Source organism: Papio anubis, chromosome 18 (genome assembly GCF_008728515.1).
Source record: "Papio anubis isolate 15944 chromosome 18, Panubis1.0, whole genome shotgun sequence".
Lineage (NCBI taxonomy): Eukaryota > Metazoa > Chordata > Mammalia > Primates > Cercopithecidae > Papio > Papio anubis.
In genome coordinates, this window is record NC_044993.1 from 53,877,357 (window position 1) to 53,890,516 (window position 13,160).

At 41.4% G+C, this 13,160-nt stretch overlaps 1 protein-coding gene across 3 annotated transcripts in view; it reads right to left on the reverse strand.

Annotated features, from left to right (window-relative positions):
• LOC101003272 (ATP-binding cassette sub-family A member 3-like) overlaps window positions 1-2,984 on the reverse strand; it is a 176,598-nt gene extending 173,614 nt beyond the window's left edge. Inside the window, exon 1 of one of the 3 annotated variants that reach the window (XM_031658405.1) lies at window positions 2,501-2,984. The gene's annotated coding sequence lies outside the window, so the exon portion shown is untranslated. Of the gene's footprint in view, window positions 1-2,003; window positions 2,087-2,500 lie in introns of those variants that run through there. The other 2 variants (XM_031658406.1, XM_031658404.1) reach the window with 2 other exon arrangements.
• Between the last annotated feature and the right edge of the window lie 10,176 nt (window positions 2,985-13,160).

Below are 13,160 nucleotides of genomic sequence, written 5' to 3' on the forward strand. Positions count from 1 at the left end.
TGTATGGAAACTCCTGGATGCCCAGGCATAATTGTGCTATAGGGGTGGGGCCCTCATGGAGAGCTTCTGCTAGGGCAGTACAGAACAGAAATGTGGGGTTGGAGCCCCCACATAGAGTCCCTACTGGGGCACTGGCCTAGTGGAGCTGTGAGAAGAGGGCCACCATCCTCTAGACCCCAGAATAGTAGACCCACTGACAACTTGCACTGTGTGCCTGGAAAAGCCACACTCAATGCTAGCCGGTGAAGGCAACCAGGATGGGGGCTGTACCCTGCAAAGCCACAGAGGCAGAGCTACCCAAAGCCATGGGAACCCACCTCTTGTATCTGCATGACCTGGAGTCAAAGGAGATCAGTTTGGAGCTTTAGGGTTTGACTGCCTTGCTGGATTTTGGACTTGTATGGGGCCTGTAGCCCTTTTTGGCCAATTTCTCCCATTTAGAATGGCTGTATTTACCCAATGCCTGTACCCCCATTGTATCTAGGAAGTAACTAATTTGCTTTTGATTTAACAGGCTCATAAGCAGAAGGGACTTGCCTTGTCTCAGATGAGACTGTAGACTGTGAACTTCTGAGTTAATGCTGAAATGAGGTGAGATTTTGAGGGACTATTGGGAAGGCATGATTGGTTTTGAAATGTGAAGATACCGGATTTGGGAGGGGCCAGGGGCAGAATGATATGGTTTGGCTCTGTGTCCCCACCCAAATCTCATCTTGTAGCTCCCATAATTCCTGTGTGTTGTGGCAGGAACCCTGTGGGAGATGATTGAATCATGGGGAAGGGTCTTTCCCATGCTGTTCTCATGATAGTGAATAAGTCTCATGAGATCCGATGGTTTTAAAAAGGGGGGGTTCCCTGCACAAGCTCTCTTGTCTGCCACCATGTGAGATGTAACTTTCACCTTCCATCACGATTGTGAGGCCTCCCCAGCCACGTGGAACTGTAAGTCCAATAAACCTTTCTTTTGTAAATTGCCCAGTTTTGGGTATGTCTTTATCAGCAGCGTGAAAACGGACTAATACAGAGCATTTTCTTTAGAAAGCTTTTCACTGTAAATCATTTCTCTGTCTTGAGATATACGTAATTCTTTTTAATAGCGTCTTACTAGTTTTACAAACCAGAATAATCTTTGTCAAGGACCTGGGAGCCATTCCTTTGAAATGCAATCATCAAGGAAGACAGTCCCCCTATCTCCCAGTTTCTATGGGAGGGTAGGAGCATAACTTCCCTGAGAGCCCATTAGCAAACACAGCTGGCCTAATCACGGAGGAAACCTTTGTAAACTCAGCAAACAACTCAGTATGCTTCCTACAGCCCTCCAGCCCCTTTCTACTCTCATCCTAAAGCTTAAAAAACCCTGCCCGACTTTGTTTCAGAGTTAGTTTAGACTGAGTTCTGGTCTCCCTTCCCTAGGACAACATCTTTGCCTAAAGTATTCTTTGTTTATGTGACTTTCTCTGGTGGAATTTATGCTTTGACAAACGAAAACTAAGACAAATTAAACTACTTATCATCACTGAACTTCCACAGCCCCTGCTGCCATTTATGCAACACTTAACATGTTCTTGCAATGTAAGTATCAGGACCGCCCTCTGGGTTGGATACAATAGCATCCTTTCCTCTTACAGTTATTTTCAGATACAAGCCTTAGGAAATGGAGGCTTAGAGAAACCAAGCAATTTGCCATAGGTCACAGCAAATAAATTCTGGACTAGTGAGGACTAGGGACAAGGCATTTGCCTCCAAAGTCAGTGCGTTCAAGCACTTTGCATAGCCAATATAAAATTCCAAACAGTGCTTCTATTTGATTTGATTATGTGTGTGTGTGTGTGTGGTGGTGGGGAGGGGGTATGAGGAAGTCTCTGGAGATTTATATGCGTGAGTTTTGTTTGGGGGGTCGCCCTTTTGGGCTCTGCGCGCCCGCCTCCAGTGCGTCAAGGAGCAGCGGCCAGCACAGGGGACGCCCGCAGGAGGAGGACTGGCCGGGACTCCTGGGCACTCACCGCTCAGGCCTCGCCGCCGCCTCTGCCACTGAAGAGCGCGCGTCCACCGGGGCGGGGCTCCTCCCAACGCCCTCCCCAACCGCCAGCTGCCCGCGGGCAGGTCTGTAGCCTGGCCCTCGCGCGGACTCGGCTGGGAGCTGGCTGCACGAGGGCGGAGGGCGCGCAGTAAGCGGAGCGGTAGGAGTCAGCGGTGCCGGCCGCGGGAGGTACAGTTGAAGCAGTTGGTGGTGCGCGAGGGGAGCACGCAGGAGCCGCCTCAGTCCCTCCACCGCACGTGCGCCCACGAGTGTAGTCCCCAGTTTGTTCCACCTGTTATCCCTCAGCTCCAGTGCGCCCACCTGCTGCCCCACCTGCCCAACGTTACTTCTTCCCTGCTTCCCCTACAGCCCGACAGGGGTCGGGATCCTCACCCACCGCCCCACCCACCTCGTTCATGCACACACCCATCTCGTCCCATGCGCCCTGCCCTACGCCCCAAGTCCCTGAAAGGGCCCCACCTAGGTACCCTTTTGGATGCTCTTCAGGTTTTTCGCCTATCGACCCTCCTGGACGACCCCACAATCCTCCGCCTCTCGCGGGCTCCTCTCTCTGTCGTGTGCCATGGTCACCTTCAGCAGGCCCAGCCGCTGATGACAAGTTTAAGAAGATTCATGAGCCGCTGCTCCTCAGGGTCTACTGGGGTTTAGCAGACAACTTCCCAAAGGCCCGGGGTCCTGCAAACACCTCATACGGGCCACTCAAAAGATGCCGTCCTGGGGCAGACCCCGCGCCACGCGCGCTGTCCTCGCGTTCCCTTCTCCAGCTTGCGCAGCCCCTGCGGCTTCTGTCCCGGACGGTTCAGCGCGGGGGACGCTCCGCCCGCCCGCTTCATCTGCGCCCGCTGCCTTTACCCGCTTAGCCACCCCGGCGTTTCCACCTCCGTGTATTTCTCATGCTCCCAAGTTCTATAATGCTTGCTCCTCTTGGCCCGCCCAACCCCAATTCTCGCGTCCAGTGTTTGTTTAGAATCGCAGGTTTTGATTCGATCACAGGCCAAATTCACTGTCCCCTGCGATGCCCGGTACGACTTGCTCCAGCTCCGAAGTTAAGCTTTTGTCAGGAGAGGGCGCTAGAGGAACACTGCAGGACAAGGAGTTCTCTTCCTAGTTGGGGAAAAATCCAGGACTATATAGAACATCCTCCGCCCCAAACTGGGAAGGAGCCAGCAGACCAAAGAAGGACTCAGACCAGTCCAGCTTGACCAGTACATGAGTTTATTAGGACTCACGTATAGGCCATTTCTTTTCTTTTTTTTTTTCTTTTTTTCTCTTTTTTTTTTTTTTTTTTTTGAGAGGGAATCTCATGGCACCTCGTTTTCATCGTCACTGGATGCTTTCTCTGGGTTAGCAAAGGTCAAGAAGACTTGTTCCGGTGTGATCTGACTGACGGAATAGTCTTCTAAATCAAATTGCTCTTTAGCTTCCTCCAAAATGCCAAACACCGTTAACAACAGCAACAAAAACGCGGTTACCATTGCAATCTCCCCTTCAGCCCCCAACTCAGATGAGCCTCTCTTCCACTCCCCCATTCCTATTAAGTGTATGTTGGAGGACAAAAGGCACAGAAGGGGGAGGTGAGAAGGTGGAAGAACAGAGAATTGAGAAAGTGAGAGGAGGCCATTCTCTGTTCCCATTCTCTTGATGGACATGGACTAATAGTCAGATTTAGGGGAAGAAATCAAGGCAATTAAACTCTAGGGGTATTTGGAAAGTAACCTAACGCTGCTGCTCCTCCCAACAATGCCAGGCTCCCATTCCTAATGCCCGAATCCCAAATACTCCCCACCCTTAGTGCTCTCTTAACATGCAGTGTTACAAGGGCAAGATTTCGACCATCACCTTTCCTCAGTCCTTGCTGGGAATGTAGCAGTTAAGGACTCCTTGGTTCTCGTGTTTTAAGACACTACCTAAGAAAGGATAATAGGACAAGTGAATAATCTTACAGACTTCATTTGAAATCGCCAAAATATTGCTCTATTTACTTAATTATATACTTGGAGGGGTGGATAAAAGAGGTTAATACAAAAGGAGATATGACCTGCTAACCCAATCTCTTTGGTATCCATGATATAGTTAATGGTTTTAGCAGATTTATTCCTCATGAACTAGTCTTATTATGTGGAGTTCATAGCAATGATTGAGGGTACAAATACTAGCCAGTTCACCTGCCCAATGTAAAACACCTGAGCCTTTTAAAAGTGTAATGTGGTCAGGTGCAGTGGCTCACGCCTGTAATCCCAGCACTTCGGGAGGCCAAGGCGAGCGGATCACCTGAGGTCAGGAGTTTGGGACCAGCATCGCCAACATGGTGAAACCCTGTCTCTACTAAAAATAGAAAAATTAGCCACGCATGGTGGTGCACGCCTTTAATGCAAGCTACTTGGCAGGCTGAGACAGGAGAATCGCTTGAATCCAGGAAGCAGAGGTTGCAGTGAGCCGAGATCACGCCACTGAACTCCAGCCTGGGCGACAGAGTGAGACTCTGTCTCAAAAAGTAAAAAATAAAATTAAAAAAAAACCTAACTAAAAGCCTAATGTTACTACGAGACTTTATTCCTAAATGCAGTGCTGAGAATCTGAACCGGGACGTTTTCCTCCCCGGCGGTGTGTGGGCAGGTACAGTGTGTTTGGTGGGGAGGACAACAGGAATAATCACAATAAGAACAAGATTAATAACAATCAGGATTAATCATAATAAGAATAATCACAGTACGAATAGCCTCACACTATTCTTGTAATTATACAACCCCATGCCATGTGGAACAGGAAATCACGTATAAATCACCAAAGTCAGACCACTTGTTCTAGTTTCTTAACAGGGGAGTAACGATCCACAGGTGGAGTAGGAGGAAAAAGGGTGGTGTCTATTCCTAATTTAGAATAAACATTTGTATTTACACTTTTATTGCATATTTGTAGATTATAGCAAATGAAATTAACTGGGATCATAAATGTTAGAAAAAACACATGTTTGTCACGGTGTGGGATTTTTCTTAATGTTAGTCGTAAAGCATGTATTGCCTTCATGATCACACAAATAAATACGAAATATTTCAAATATCGAGCTTAATGAATGATTTAAAGCAAATACACACAAAACCACCCTATCCAGGTCAAGTAATAATAACCCATACATTCCCATGTGCTACTTCCCAGCTTCTGTCCTCTATAAAAAGTAGCCATTGCTTTTATTGTTATTTGAGCAGTTCCCTAGAAGTTCTCTTATCTTTTTATCTACACATGCACCTCTAAAATTGTGATTTGGATTTTTCTACTTTAGAACTTTATATGAATGGAATCATCCAGTATTCATTCTTTTCTTTCTGCTTCACTCAATAGTATGTTTGTAAACTTCACTCATGTTGCATGTAATTATAATTCATCATTTTCCTTTCTGCACAGTAATCTGGTATATGAATGTTGTATATTTTCCATTTGTTTACTAATAGACATGGGTTGTTTTTAGTGTTTGTTGACTCTTGTGAATATCACTTATTTGAATATTATTTTAATGTATCTCTTGGCACAAGTGGATGCAAGTATCTCAGGTATATACCTAAAGGTAGAATTTTTGGGTCATTGCTTTTTGTAAAACTGGTTATGCCAACTTTAGCTTTCCCTCGGAGGTACACAGAACTGGTGAGTGTCCTCTTCACATAAAAGCCTGGACAAACTGCAAATTAATAGCTTTTATTTAACCTATCAGTTCTCTGATTGGGCAAATACTGGACAAACACCTAACCCAACATCAGGGGAGAGACAGGTGCCTACAGGGAGCAACAGGACAAGAGCACCTACTTACACCAGGCAGACACTGCTGAATGTCATATCAATTGGTAAGAAGATTTAAACATTTTTTAACGCATTGCTAAAGGCCAAGTATTGGTCTATCATGAGAACATAAAGATCATTCTTTTATTTTTAACCTCTGTGATACAGTTTGCTTTAGCTGTGTACGGCAGAGGGTTGGATTTTGCTTTTTAGCCACTCTGAAAAATATTTTTTTCACCTAGTCAGAGAATTAAGGCTTTCTATGTTTATTGAGAGGACCAATATGTGCTACAGAAGTTCTCCCACACTGTTCTATAATTACATGTCAATGGAAATACACATATCTACATACATGCATAAGTAAAGACTCACACGTGACACATATCCCCACTCTGGCTGATTCTATTTATTGTTATATTCATGATATAGAAACATTTATGCATTTTTAAATTATGTATCAATTGTTATATTTTATCACACAGATACCTTTCATTTAGCCCAAATTTTAGAGGCACATATAGTCGATGCCCACCATTAATTCTTATGCACAAGCTCTGCCAATCAATTTTTAGTTAATGGGAATTTTTTCATTTGTATGTTTTTCAGGAAGAGCTAATGGAAACAATATTCCTTGTGTTCATGAGTCTTTGTGACTTTTTTTTAAAAAATAGAGTTTTGCTCTCATTGCCCAGGCTGGCGTGCAATGGTATGATCTCGGCTCATTGTAACCTCCGCCTCCCAGATTGAAGTGATGCTCCTGCCTCAGCCTCCTGAGTAGCTGGGACTACATGCATGCACCACCATGCCTGGCTAATTTTGTGTACTATTAGTAGAGATGGGGTTTCACCATGTTGGCCAGGCTGGTCTCAAACTCCTGACCTCAGGTGATCCACCTGTCTCGGCCTCCCAAAGTGCTGGGATTACAGGTGTGAGCCACCACGCCTGGCCCTTTGTGACTTTTAATCTTGAAGGTCATTTTGGCTGGAGGTAAAAACCTTGCTTGTGTTTTTCTTTCAATGAGTATCTCAAACATCTGACTTGCTCTCCTAGCATACGACTTTCTTATTACAAAGCCTGCACTCAATCAGACTTTTTCTATTATGAAATACTTGTCTTTTTCATCTACATATATAAATGTCCTTGCCCCATTTTATTATTAAAGTGAAGTAGTTTATTAGAATATTCCTTGGTGTTAGTGATTAGGGGGTCAGTTTTTTCAGGTGCTTTCAATGAGTAGATTTGTGTTCTTTTATTTCAGGAAATTTTCTTGAACGATAGTTTTTAGTGTTTCTTCTGTGATTTTGCTTTTTATCTTTGTGGACTGCTTTCATAATTGTTTTGAATTGATATTCCCTTGTTTCTCCCTGACAAGTTCTCATCTATATTTCCATTTGATTGTTTTTCTATTTTTCTCTTTTCCAATCTCCATTTCCCTTACACTTTCCACACTATTAGCTCTTGAAAAGTAAGTGTTTATTAAATGTTTACTTTAAAAAATCCAGCTGGGTGCAGTGGCTCACACCTTTAATCCCAACACTTTGGGAGGCTGAGGCAGGTGGATCACTTGAGGTCAGGAGTTGGAGAGCAGATTGACCAATATGGTGAAACCCCGTCTCTACTAAAAATACAAAAATTAGCTGGGCATGGTGGAAAATGGTCTTTTACTTATGATATTTTTCTATGGACTTCAATTATAATCTTTCAAGTTGTTCATGTTTTAGTGAGATGAATTTTCTTCTGGTTTTGGAAAGAGTTTCATAAATAGGAGATTGGGTGCAACAAAATAACTTTCTTTTTTCTTTTCTTTTCTTTTTTTTTTGAGATGGAGTCTTGCTCTGTCTTGCCCAGGCTGGAGTGCAGTGGCATGATCTCGGCTCACTGCAGCCTCCACCTTCTGGGTTCAAGCGATTCTCCTCCCTCAGCCTCTCAAGCAGCTGGGACAACAGGCGTGTGCCACCACACCCAGCTAATTTTGTATTTTTAGTAAAGACAGAGTTTCACCAGGTTGGCCAGGCTGGTCTCAAACTCCTGACTTCAGATGATCTGCCCACCTTGGCCTCCCAAAGTGCTGATTACAGGCGTGAACCACCACACCTGGCCTAATTTTCTTTTTTTGATATTACAAATAACTTTATACCATTGTATTACTGTAGTTAACAATTTAAATGAAATGGATGAATTCCTTGAAAAGCACACCATATAAAACTGACATAAAAATAACTACCTATTCTAAAACCCCATAAAAAAGTGGGCAAAGGATATGACAGACACTTCTCAAAAGACATTTATGCAGCCAACAAATACATGAAGAAAAGCTCAACATCACTGATCATTAGAGAAATGGAAATTGAAACCATAATGAGTTACCATCTCATGCCAGTCAGAATGGAGATTATCAAAAAGTCAAGAAACAACAGATGCTGGCGAGGCTGTGGAGAAATAGGAAAAAATGCTTTTACACTGTTGGTGGGAATGTAAATTCGTTCAACCACTGTGGAAGACACTGGTGATTCCTCAAGGATCTAGAATCAGAAATGCCATTTGACCCTGTACTCCCATTACTGGGCATACACCCAAAGGAATACACATCATTCTACTACAAAGACACATGCACACGTATGTTTATCGCAGCACTATTTACAATAGCAAAGACATGGAACCAAACCAAATGTCCATCAATGATAGACTGGATAAAGAAAATGTGGTGCATATATGCCATGGAATACTATGCAGCCATAAAAAGGAATGAGATCAGCCAGGTGTGGCGGCTCACGCCTGTAATCCCAGGACTTTGGGAAGCTGAGGCGGGTGGATCACTACGTCAGGAGATCGAGACCATCCTGACCAACATGGTGAAACCCTGTCTCTACAAAAAATACAAAAAAATTAGCCGGGCGTGGTGGCGTGTGCCTGTAGTCCCAGCTACTTGGGAGGCTGAGGCAGGAGAATCCCTTTAACCTGGGAGGTGGAGATTGTAGTGAGCTGAGATCGCGCCACTGCACTTCTGCATGGGTGACAGAGCAAGACTCCATCTCAAAAAAAAAAAAGGAATGAGATCATGTCCTTTTCAGGGACATGGATGAAGCTGGAAACCATCATTCTCAGCAAAGTTAACACAGGACCAGAAAACCAAACACTACATATACTCATAAGTGGGAGTTGACAATGAGAACACATGGACACAGGGAGGGGAACATCACACACTGGGGCCTGTCGGTGGGTGGTGAGGAAGGAGAGGGAGAGCATTAGGACAAATACCTAATGCACGTGGGACTTAAGACCTAGATGATGGGTTGATGGGTGCAGCAAACCACCATGGCACATGTATACCTCTGTAACAAACCTGCATGTTCTGCACATGTATCCCGGAACTTAAATTTTTTTTTTAAAAAAAGAAAATAATTTGCGAATAAGTTCTGCTCTGCACCCTCCAGAGCCAGAGAAAATGGTCCCACACTGGGACTGCAGACTACCTCTGCTTCAAGACCATGGCCACTCCAGTGCCAGGGAGGGAGAGGGGCAAGCGCATGTAAAATCATCACAAAACTATCCGCTGTTTTGAAGTGACTTTTTTATTGGTTCAGTATTCATTTGGTGGCTATAAACTTCTGATGGTTTTCCATAGTCCTGACAAAATTGGTCTGGACAGTTTCTGCTAATTTTTGAAGTTTTTGTGAGGTGGGAATGAGAAGTTATGCCTATTTTACCATTTTGCTGACAAATTGTTCTCCAGTTTCCTGTATATTGATATTTAGTTACTATTTCCCTCTGCTTTGTGGTTAGTTTTCTTTGGCAGGCGAGGGACAGGAATTTTCATCAATTGAAGTATTTTGATATTCTTGTTTCCTTCCTATGGCATATTAAATTGACTATCTGAACCAACAATAACAAGTGATTTAATGGATGAATGGTAATATTTTGGTTAGTTTGCTAAGCTTCTTAGTACATATTCATCCTCTTCTATTAACGCGGTGAAGTGTGGTTTCTTTAACAAATAGAACTTTTTCTAAGGGAATGAAGAGACTCGATTCTGTGATTCTGGCTAATATTTGTATGAAGTTAAATTATGCTGGCCGTGTCCTTATTTCTCTTTGCTACCCTTATTCTAATGGGCACTTCTATTTTCTAAGTTGCTTCTCTCTACCTCCAAAGTAATACCTCTCAAGATTAACATTTATAGCTTTACGCATTTTCAAGTCTCTTTATTTATTTCCCCCTATAACCAGGATTTTGATGGACTAGGTCTAGTTCTCAGAGATTTTTTTTTTTTTTTCAGTATTTCCCAGCTCATGATGGATCTACCACCATTGGCACTGTGTTCCGTATTCTCTTTTCTGCAGAATCCTCACCTGCTCTCTATGAGAGATTCCTTTGTTCACCGTCTCCTGTAGCATTCAGATTTGCTTTTCCCTAGATGCATCTAAAGTGGGTGTTTCAATCTATGCTGTCTTTCAGAATGCACAGCTTTCACAACCTTCTTCCTACTGGGACAGGGTTAAGAGGTTATAGGGATTTTGTTTGCTTGTCTGTTTGCTAGGTAGTAAATAATCACGAGCTTTTATAGGTTAGGGTCATGACCAGTAATTGAAATGACTATCCTTTCTCCCTTGAATTACTTTGGCACCTAATCTAAAATCAATTGACCGTACATGTATGAATGTATTTTTGGACTCTGTATCTTATTCTTTCTATCTATCTATCTATCTATCTATCTATCTATCTATCTATCTATCTATCTATCTATCTACCTATCTATCCATCCATTCATTCATCCATCCATCCATTCATCCATCTATCCATCCATGCATTTATCCTCTATGTCTCTATTCATGCTAATACCACACTGTCTTAATTATCGTAGTTTTATAGTAAGGTTTCAAATAAGTTGATGCAAAGTCTTGCAGTGAAAAAAATATACAGTTTTGGATAATCAAGTTCTTTTGAATCCAAAATCAATTGGCCATACACGTGTGAATCTTTTGAACTCTGTATCTTATTCTATCTATCTATTTTTCTATCTTCTATCTATCTATCATCTATCCATCCGTCATCTATGTCTCTACTTATGTTAATACCACATTGTCTTAATTACTGTAGTTTTAAAATAAGTTTTAAAATGAGTTGGCACAAAATCTTGCAATTAAGAAAATATTTATTTTTGGATAATCAAGTTCTTTTGAATTTCCATATAAATTTTAGAATCAGCTAAATTTCTACCAAAAATAAAGTCTCTAGGATGTTGATTGAGATTGTTTTGAGTGTATAAATCAATTTGGGGACAATTGATAGTTTAAAAATATTGAGTCTTCTGATCCATGAATAAGGTATATTTCTCCATTAACTCAAGTCATCTTTAATTTTTCTCAGCAATGTTTTCAGTCTTCAGTGTACAGGTACTGCACATCTTTTGTTAAAAACCTCCCTAAATGTTTTATGTATTTCATGCTACTGCAATGGTATTGCCTTGAAAATGATATGAGCAACAGAGATTTCTAGATTCCCTTACTCAAACTGAAGATATTTCATTCTAGTCCTCCTTTGCTCAAAAGTCTCTTTTTTGGTAGATCATTCCTTTTTATTGCTGAGGGTATTCCACTGCATGAATACTTCACAGTTTGATTACCTATTCACATGTTGATGGACATTGGGTTATTTTCAATTTTGGGGCTTTACAATTAAAGCTATTTATGAATATTTGCATACAAGTCTTTCTACGCTCATATGCTTTCATTTCTCTTAAAACTTCTAGAAGAAAACATCCAATCAAGCTTTTGTGACTCTGTACTGGGCAAAGTTTTTTAGATATAGTACTAAAAGCACAATTCACAAAAAAATGATAAACTTCATCACAATTAAAAACGTTTGGTTCTTAAAAGATGCTTTGAAGAAAATAAAAAACAAGCCATAGTCTGGGACAAAATATTTGCAAATGGCATACTAGACAAAGGACTGATATTCAGAATGTACAAAGAATTCTCAAAACCCAATAGTAAGAAAAAAGACCAATTCAACAATAAACGAAAGAAAAGTTCACCGGTCACTTCACCAAAGATGATACACATGCGGCAAATAAGCACATGAAAAGATGCTGAGAAGTTTCATCATAAAAGGGTGTTAAATTTTTTCAAGTACTTTCCCCTCTATTGAGATTAATGTATAATCAATATAGATACTAATCACAGAGATTGTTTCCCACAGAGAAAATGCATTATGCATATAAGCTTTGAATCTTAGTGCTATCTTGTACAAATTTTGTGATACTGAGCAAGTTTTTACATTGTGTAAACTTTAGTTTTTTTCAAAATGAGGATAACATATAACTTGAGTTATTGTCAAGATTCACAGTAATGTATGTAGAATTATTCACATGTAATAAGTAATTGACGACCAGTAGCTCTGATAAGACTTGTAGAGCCTCAGATACTCACTTTCTTTACTGTAATTTATGGAGTTAGGAATACTTTTCAAGCAGGAACACAACATATTCACCTCTTGGATATCAGTATTTGCTGATGCTCATCCCAAGGTTATAAATGGGTAACAGCAGGAATGAATCAAGGAGAACGTTTTTAAAAGTATTATTCCAATCTGCGATGAAAAAGATAACGTTAGCATGCTTTATATGAAATGAACTGTCCCAGGATAACAAAAAGTCTCCCAAGTTGATAAAATTAAACAGAGAAAATTGAAAGCTGTAACATTATTCTCACAAACCCTCTGTTTTTAGCATAAAGTATATTACCCCTGATTTCTTGAAACATAGTTTGTGTTGATAATTAACAGCTTTGGAAAATCCTTTTGGGAAAGCTGATGTCCATATCATCTGTCTTCCTGTCATCTGATGTGAACAAGAAACCAATGCTGATTATTTCTCTTACCCTTAATTCTATATAACCAGTGAAAAAGCAAAGTTGTGATAGGAAATGTAGCCTAGGACTCGACAGTGGAAAAAGGATAAGGAATATATTATCAGTTGAAAGGACATACATCTTCAGAGAAACAAACTTGATGCTGAGATTCCTCTAAATACTAAATTAAATACGTATAATAGTTTATGAATATATATGAGAAAATAGGAAACACGTTTCAAGAGGTAAGGTTCTGAACTGTTACTGCAAGACTTCAAGACTGAGTTCAGATTACTGGAAAAAAAGATGAAATTATAAGTCTGAGTAAAAAGCATATTTGTAAGATGCTTTTGTGTCCGGAATTGGTTCCTTCCGGTGGGTTCTTGGTCTCGCTGACTTCAAGAATGAAGCGGCAGACCCTCGTGGTGAGTGTTACAGTTCTTAAAGATGGTGTGTCCGGAGTTTGCTCCTTCAGATGTTCAGGTGTGTCTGGAGTTTCT